Source organism: Manacus vitellinus, unplaced genomic scaffold, assembly GCF_001715985.3.
Source record: "Manacus vitellinus isolate BGI_N305 unplaced genomic scaffold, ASM171598v3 scaffold_69_pilon, whole genome shotgun sequence".
Lineage (NCBI taxonomy): Eukaryota > Metazoa > Chordata > Aves > Passeriformes > Pipridae > Manacus > Manacus vitellinus.
The window spans coordinates 2,210,296-2,218,331 of NW_021940749.1; the positions used below are offsets into that span (position 1 = coordinate 2,210,296).

Below are 8,036 nucleotides of genomic sequence, written 5' to 3' on the forward strand. Positions count from 1 at the left end.
TCATTGTCCATCTCAGAAATTTTCCTACTTGCACTGAATAAAAAGTGACAAGAACTGATGGAGTATGTTGTTAGAAACACCTTGGAGATTCCTGATTCCAGAAATGTTAGTTTATGATCCACGAGCCCTCCTGGGATGGACAAGTGTGGTCAGTGCCACCCTGGGGGACACCTTCGGGGCACTCAGGGAGATGGTTCAGTGGTGACCTTGGCAGTGCTGGCAGAATGGTTGGATTTGATGATCTTAGAGAGCTTTTCCAACCTTAGTGACTGTGATTTTTTTCTCTGTTTCACAGATCAAAATGAACAGTGTAAATATGAATTGCAGTTTGCTTGTAAACAGAAAACCCTGGAGCCACATCCATAAAAGGCTTCAAACATGCAGAAAGTACCAATATTGATACTTGTGTTCGATGTGATAACTGACAAATCCATCAGTGCAGAATTAAAAATGACCAGGTAAACAGACCAGGCAGTCTGAACACAGTCTGAGAATACTGTCCACCAGTACAGTCGGTAGGAAGAGAAAAACCCAACCTAATAGTCTTAGCAGATGCCTTGATGATTCCATGACTAAGTAATCCGTGTTATGCTCTCCATTGCTCTTCAGTGGGACCGTGCAAAGCCAAAGCATACCCTCAGCCAAAAGGTAAAAGGATTAAATAAATCAGTGCAGAGTCACTTTTGCTGCTTCAGGACAGCATTTGTAACAAATTGAATCAATAAAGGTTTTCATAATTTTGGGAGCTGTTGGCTGTAGGGTGTGTGAGAGCTCCAATTTCTGTGTTAATTTAGTTGTCTTCAGAGGTTAGAAAGACTGAAGGAATAACTGTTTCAAGATTACTGTGTCTATCCCATTTCTGGCAAAGGCTGCTAGGGTTGAGGGTTTTTTTTTAAATCTTAATAACTTCATTTATGACAAATGATGCAGCAGAAAACATCTTTCTCCTACAGGTTTATCAGGTTTTTAAGCCATTGAGTCTGATATTTCATTTTGTTCTTCTTTGCCCCTACCACAAATAGGAGGCAAAACAGAGAATTTGTTTCTTTAAGGTTCTTTGAGAACACCCTAACACAGCATAGATAAATCCAAAAGTAAGTCTGAGGCTCATCTAATTTTTCAAGGATCAATGAAAAATGCACGAGTGTCATTTGCTTCCCACTATTCTACCATAAGATTTCTTTTATTATTTTTATCTCCTGTAAAAGCAAAATTGAATATGTCCAGAAAATAAACACAACACGGCAGAAGAAAAACTCAGAAGATTGTGAAGTGAAACAACATTGGAAACACTGGTTGCTCAGTTATATAGCTCTAACATAAACAGGAATGGCAGTTTATTGACTATTCTTTATGCAACATTAGGGAGGAAAAACTATTCTCTGGTGCTTGAAATGCAAATGTTTCAAATGTACATCTGGGCGTATTCCCCGTTAATCATTACTAAGGTCAGTTCTTCTATTTTTGCCAGGATGAATGTGCAGTCAACATTTGTTTTAATTCTGAAGCAGCTAGTTGCAGTTATTAAGAAATGTCTCTTCTTATTCAAGGCCAAAATGTTCTCAGGTTGCCATTGAAAATTTCGATTCAGCACAGAAATGCAGTTAAATCAAAGTTTCAGTGGGGTCCAACCACATCTAGGAGATCTGTGCACGTGCTTTGTTTTACAAGAAAAGGGAGAGGGCATTTGCATCTCAGCTGTAAGAGACCCTCAGGTGGCTCTTTTATTGCCACTGTCATCTCAGGAGACAGAGCTGATCCGAGTAGGTTTAATGCTGACAATATGAATATCCCACTGTATGTAGACATTAAAATATTTTCCCTTTAGAGCAATCTGGCCCTTTACCAACCCCCCAATGGCCATGAAAATAAACTGCAGTGCAAATTATGCTAAAAAAATCAAAGGGTGAGAGTAAAATTCATATCTGCAGAATTTTTAATTTGTGCTCGTGGCCATCTGGCATTGCTTTCCCTCAGGACAGTGACCTTCCTCTCCTCTCTGTTGGTATTTCACCTCTTTGGTTGCTACACTGCCACAGAAATGCTGCCTTCTAGTTTTTAACTTGGTTTTTTTTTGTCTGTATTTCTCTCTCTATGGAAGTGCATTGGAATAGGAATTTCCATAACAGCAGCTCTGCTAGTAGAAACATAATCCAGTCTCACTGACTAAACTGTCAGTGTGGGTGAGCACCTTCAGCTCCAAGGAACTGGGGAGAGCAAGGATTTGGTCTGTCACAAAGCCTGGAGTTATCAGTCCCTGTGTCAAGCAAATATTAGACAAATGCTATTATCTGCCCTCAGCATGAAGATTCAGGTTGTGAAGCCAATGTCCTGTGATAATTATATTTATAACTGTAATATAATTATGCTTTGATAGTGCAAAGTTGGCAGAGACTTCGGCTATTCCACCGAGGCTGGTGAAGTTAGTTATACACTGCTTTTATATCAGTCTAATATGTCTGAGCATGATCAAGAATTAAAAGGAGAATTTTACAGAAATATTTTCCGAAGTATTGCTCCAGACACTGGGGTAAAAACTTCTTCTAGGGGCCTAGAAGACTGAAGATTTTTCTGTTGGATTCCTCTCAGATGTTGAAGGGATTGATGTGATATATTGATATACCATGGAAAGAGACAAAAACAGAGAGGTAAAAGGTGTATCTCGTATCCTTCCCTGAAAATATTCTGAAGAAAAAAATCCATGGGCACCAACCAATTAAATTGATAAGACACTGGTTACTACCCCTGGAGTTCAGTTCTACAGTTAATTGGGGTGCTAACTGAAATTATTTTGGTAGTGGTGTGCAATCCTCGTCAGCGGATACTCCACATTCCAAAGCTGTTACCTATAATCTGGCACCAGTGTCAAAATGTGCAAACCCAAGGTCCAACACGTGGCTAATATGGAAAAGGAATTACCACTGGCCACAGGAGACAGAAGCTGCTTATCAGTCAAGCCGTGCGTGTAGTGTTGCCTCTGTGGATAAATTAATTAGCCTCATATTACAGATTATCTGGCATTTTTCCTTTTGGATGAGTGACATGGTTTAAATGGTATAACGTATTTATCAATATGTGGTACAGCATTGGCATCCCTAGATTAAAAGAATTGATAGAAATATTATATATTATGGAAGGGCAACTATATCCTGAAATCGTAGAAATATGTAAAAATTAAACTATTTACAAAGGGAATGGAAAAGCTGCCATTATTGTCAATACATACTATAGAACATGAGAATACACAGCTCCTCTGTCCATATCTAAAGGTCAGAGCACTTCCAGGATGGAAGTGCTTCAAGGATGGATCCTCTGAAGATCTCCAGAAGCCAGCTGAAGAAACAGGTATGTATGTAGGTAAATATATTTCAGGAGAAAGGGAAAAGGAAGGAACTAAGATCATTACTCAAGCTGAACCCTGTCTAGTACTAGTTCTAGATCTTAAATCCTGGTAAAGCACCATTTGTGCTGTAATCCTCTTTCTCGTGGTCTGATGTGTGTTTTGGGGCTGGAAACGATTTGTTCTGGGGTTTGATTAAAAGACTATACAATGTGTGAGGCAGCAGAGAAGTCATCCCGAGCCCTCTGAGTTATTCCTGTCTGCTGGAAGCTGACATTCCACTGACAACCATCCCACACCTGTTTTATACTCACAGGTTTTCAGTTTCTCATCTTAGGGACACTGACCAGAGGAAGGCATTTTTTTCCCTAGTTTATGTTCTTTGTTGATTTGTGAAAGCATATCTCAGGCTGTTTGGTATCTTTTGGCTTTCTACTGCAGGCACAGTTTTTTTTCCTTTATCAGCTCCTCTAAAGCCTGAAAGATTGACTTTTTTTCCTCACTTGTTAACCTAATGTAGTTGCCTTTCTTCTACTCACTTAGATTGCATTTCTGCAGTGTCACATAGCAAGGAACAAAGAGAAAAGGAAAGAAAGCAGAAAGATCCCCCAAACTACTGCTGTTTCCCATCCTATGATATTCTGTGTTACAAAGAAAACAATTCCCATAAATCATTATGAGAAATACCTAAAAACTGAGGCTTTAATTTTAATACAATTTTAGGATTGAGACAGAGGCTGAAATTACATGAACCAAGTTGTTTTGGACTTCCTATGATGCATGAGCCTGGATTCATCACGTGACATGAAAACGTCACTCAGCTACACCTCTTTATTTTACCCTTTAGCCAGTAAAGTACTGCAGGCTTCAAATTCCAGAATCACATCTTTTTTCCTTAATTTAAGGTCAACAAAATTATGCAGCAGCCTATAAGTGTTAGTGGAGGTTATTACATTAAAAGAATGACACAAGTGCACAGGCAGAGTGACATAAAGGTGAATCGAAGCGTTTAATCTACAACTTGTCACCTTTTACAAATCGTCTTGACAAAATGCTGATCACTGCACTGTGGTTCACTTGTCTCTCAGTTTCTGCCCCATTAAACAGCATTATGTCTCTTAAAGTCTTTTCCAGTTTCTTATACTTTCCACTCTTTCCCCCTCTCCCTGTTATAATACCACTCCTCTAGCTCCATCATTCTCCCTGACAGACTCCTCAGCCTTTAGCTTTGGCAGAACACTGCTTTTTGTTGTAGTTCCTGTGATCTGTTTTGGTGCTCAGTGTCAGTTTGTTCCTGAAAAGACATATCTGCTTGAAAGTGAGGATCTCTGCTCGCTGAATTCCTCATGTAAATGATTTAAACTCCATTCATGTAAGCACTGGGAGCCAGAGCCTTCCTCTCCTTTTTTTGCTTTAATATTAATGAAGGAACTCAGGTGCCTGACTCCCAGAGATGTCTCTTCCTAAGCCTGAGGGCAAGTACCCAGCTCTCATCTTGGTTTGTGGGGTGAGAGCTGTGTTTGACCACTACCACACTTTGGAAACCACCCACATAGGGCACGAGCTGATGGAAGGGGAGAGGGACAGGTTCATGTCAGAGCAAAGGAAAAATAAGATGTTAGGAAGAGACTATTCATATTAAACAATGGTTGGACCCTGTAAAGCCTGCTTACTATCAAAACAATTCTTTCTCAGATAAGTCTCAAAATATACAACACAAAAAGTGGTTGTTATTTACCTCTAAATGCAGCAAAACATTTTAAATAAAGGGCAAAATCCTGTCTGCTCTTTTTATTGCATTAGAAAACAGCGGCGTGAACAGATAAAATGTTCAGGCACCAGATGAGAGCAGACAGAACCAATAAAATCAGAAATAAAGAAGGTGGTTTATTGTGCTCTGGTGGATGGGTGAATTATACCTCTGAAATATATCTCAGCAACTCCCTGTGTACGGGTTTGATGGTAAGTAACCCTTTCTGTAATTGCTGCCTGGCGTTTGCTGAACAGTTCCAGACAGAGGACCATGATAATAACCTGTGTAAAACTCTTCCAACGACCATATAAAGTCCAAGACTGAGGTCTCTAATAGTGCTTTAATGGCTATATAAAGATTACAGCACATTAACAGTGATCCTAGGACATGCAGCAAGCCATCAATAAAAGAAGCCACGTGCCAGCCTTCTCCAAGTGCAGATGAATGAGTGACAGAGGAAAAGGTCAGGAATATTATGTAGAGTGAGAGATTTTCTGGGCATAAGATCATTAGATCATTTAGACTCACCACCTGTACAACTCATGGTAAATAACCTCACCGTGTGGCCCTGGGATCCATCCAGGTACCCCGTGGGAAAGATGCAAAAAGGCACCAAGGCCTGGCCTGGAGTCCCTCTGAAATGGAAAACCTGACACTTCCTTCGGTGTGCTGCTTCCGTGATAAAACGTGTGTTGTTGCCTCAGTCTGACCTAATTCAGAAATGTTTGAACATCCCCATGGCTGTCTTTAGAGAGCAAAATACTTCAGGGAATATTCCAGAATGACTTGACATGTTTAGACCTCATTATAAAGGAGGAACCACGGGAAACAGGAATACTAATTGTTAAAAAGAAGCACCAGGACTCACTTCAAAATTGATTTGTCCTTCCTGAGATCTTCAAGTGGTGACACCACATCCCTGTGAGGAGAGAAAAAAAAAAAAAGGTATTTTTTGGTATAGGTCCTGGAAGTCATATAAATACCTTAAGAAAATCATGATTATATATTCCTAAAAGGACTAATAAAAAGAGAGTAGGGAATCTTCTGGCTACAAAAAAGGGAGGTTCATGAATTACAGACCAGACACTGACAGAATAAACTTGGCTACTAAGTTCAGCTGCAACTTCAGCAGTTTAATTTGCAGAATAAAATCTACTGTGCAGAAAAATGCCTTTGAGTAGCCTCGTGCCACAGTTTATGTTTTGTTGAGGAAAAAACCCCATACTTAGCAATATGAACTGCACATACACGTGTATTTTGTAAACATATTCCAGACCAACATGGAAGAACAAAACTCTGGAAACCTGAAATATCAGGAGAGAGTTATTTGTACAGACAGGCTGCTACACTGTGAGACTGCATAGCCAGAGGTGCCCAAGCTACAAATGCCCCGCTGGTGCTGAATGACAGATTTCCTGTGTGAACACAAACACAACCCAACAGCCACAAGTTGCTTTGATGTTCACAGTCAGATGTCCTCTTCACAGGAGTGCACCCATTACTCACTTCTAGGTTCTGCCAATGAATTTTCATATTAAGGAAGCACTTGCTTCCTAAGAGAGATAATATTAAAAAGATTAATTTGCTGTCCCTTTTTAATGTTTATATTATCTCATATATTTTACTATCATAGAAATTCATTAATGATATCAAAAGACATAGAAGAGATTTATGAAGAATTAGACTGGTCCGGCATAATCCAGTGATTGAGTTTGCAAGTCCTGCTTGAAGGTTATGGCTGTTGACATTTAATCCACATGATTTGATCTAGAATGAAATTTTGGCTTCTCTATGCCAGGAAAACAGTTTATGGATATATGTTTCCCCAGTTCTGCAACACCACCTGAACTTTGGTTCAAGGTTATTAAAATATGAATGTTGTCTTTGCTTCTGCATGTAAGGGCAAAACTCAGATGATGAAGGCTCTGATGTGCAGAGGCATAACCTGATTTGCTTGGGCAGTTCTTCGGGAATAGCACTGTATAAAAGGTGGGGATTTTGCCAAAGCTCTGTAATGTACTTTCCTAAGTTAGCAAAGAGTAAGGATGTCTTTACAGACAACAAAATTCCAGAAGAGTTCCCTTATTATCTGGTAATAGCATTAAGTAATTGCATTGCAGCTTTATAAATATGTTTATCCCCAACACAAATTTGAGTGTTAATTCATCATTTGGGATCCTGCCACAAATTATTCCCATTCCAGTAGCCAAGTCAACAGATGGTGCATCAGTAACCCTTCAGTGACCTGCTGGCTGGGGGAGGATGCACCTACCCTGACAGGAGCTGACCCACCTGACATTGTCCAGGGCTGCACCAAGCCAGAAACAGTGCAGGAAACAGAGAACTTCCAGAAGAGCTTGATATCTGTGATAAGTCACCTCTTAACTCAGGCACTGTATATTATTGCTGGGGAAAAAAAAAAAGTAAATAATCCAGTTAATTATTTATCACCCATGGAGAATTTTTAGAGATAGACATTTATGTAACTAATATTTCATTGCTTTTTACTTGTTCACAATCAAAGAGTGAAGCAAGGCTTACTATAACTATGGTTGAGCTGCCAGATTTAAAAGAGGAAATCAGAAATGTTGGGTTCTGTGCAGATATCAGGTAGTAAATCAGCAATAAGTTCAATTCAGTGTTCTGCTCACTGATTCATTTCAAATATCCCAACTTCAGTGTCATTGCAGCAGTCAGAATGTCTGAGTCAATCACTAAACCTGAGTTGAGGAATAAATATCCTCATTCATCATTGTAAAAAGTGCTTGGGGTCTTTTCTAAGTGCCTGGGTAACTTAGAAACTCTTGCTGAATCTCCCTTTCTTGGGAAGTACAACTGAACTGAGGAAAGCACAAACTGTTTTCACAATTTACTGGCAGATACAAGGCAGATACTTTTGCAGGACTCTGAAATAAAACAGAACTCAGGTTTGGTGGAAAACAG

General features: G+C 39.6%; 1 long non-coding RNA gene across 1 annotated transcript; it reads right to left on the reverse strand.

Annotated features, from left to right (window-relative positions):
- Nucleotides 1-2,018: 2,018 nt before the first annotated feature.
- On the reverse strand, nucleotides 2,019-7,495 carry LOC108641546. The gene is made up of 3 exons (XR_001922073.1): nucleotides 7,386-7,495; nucleotides 5,962-6,012; nucleotides 2,019-2,257 (listed from the first exon to the last, which is right to left on the reverse strand). It is a non-coding gene; the product is annotated as an uncharacterized LOC108641546 (long non-coding RNA).
- Between the last annotated feature and the right edge of the window lie 541 nt (nucleotides 7,496-8,036).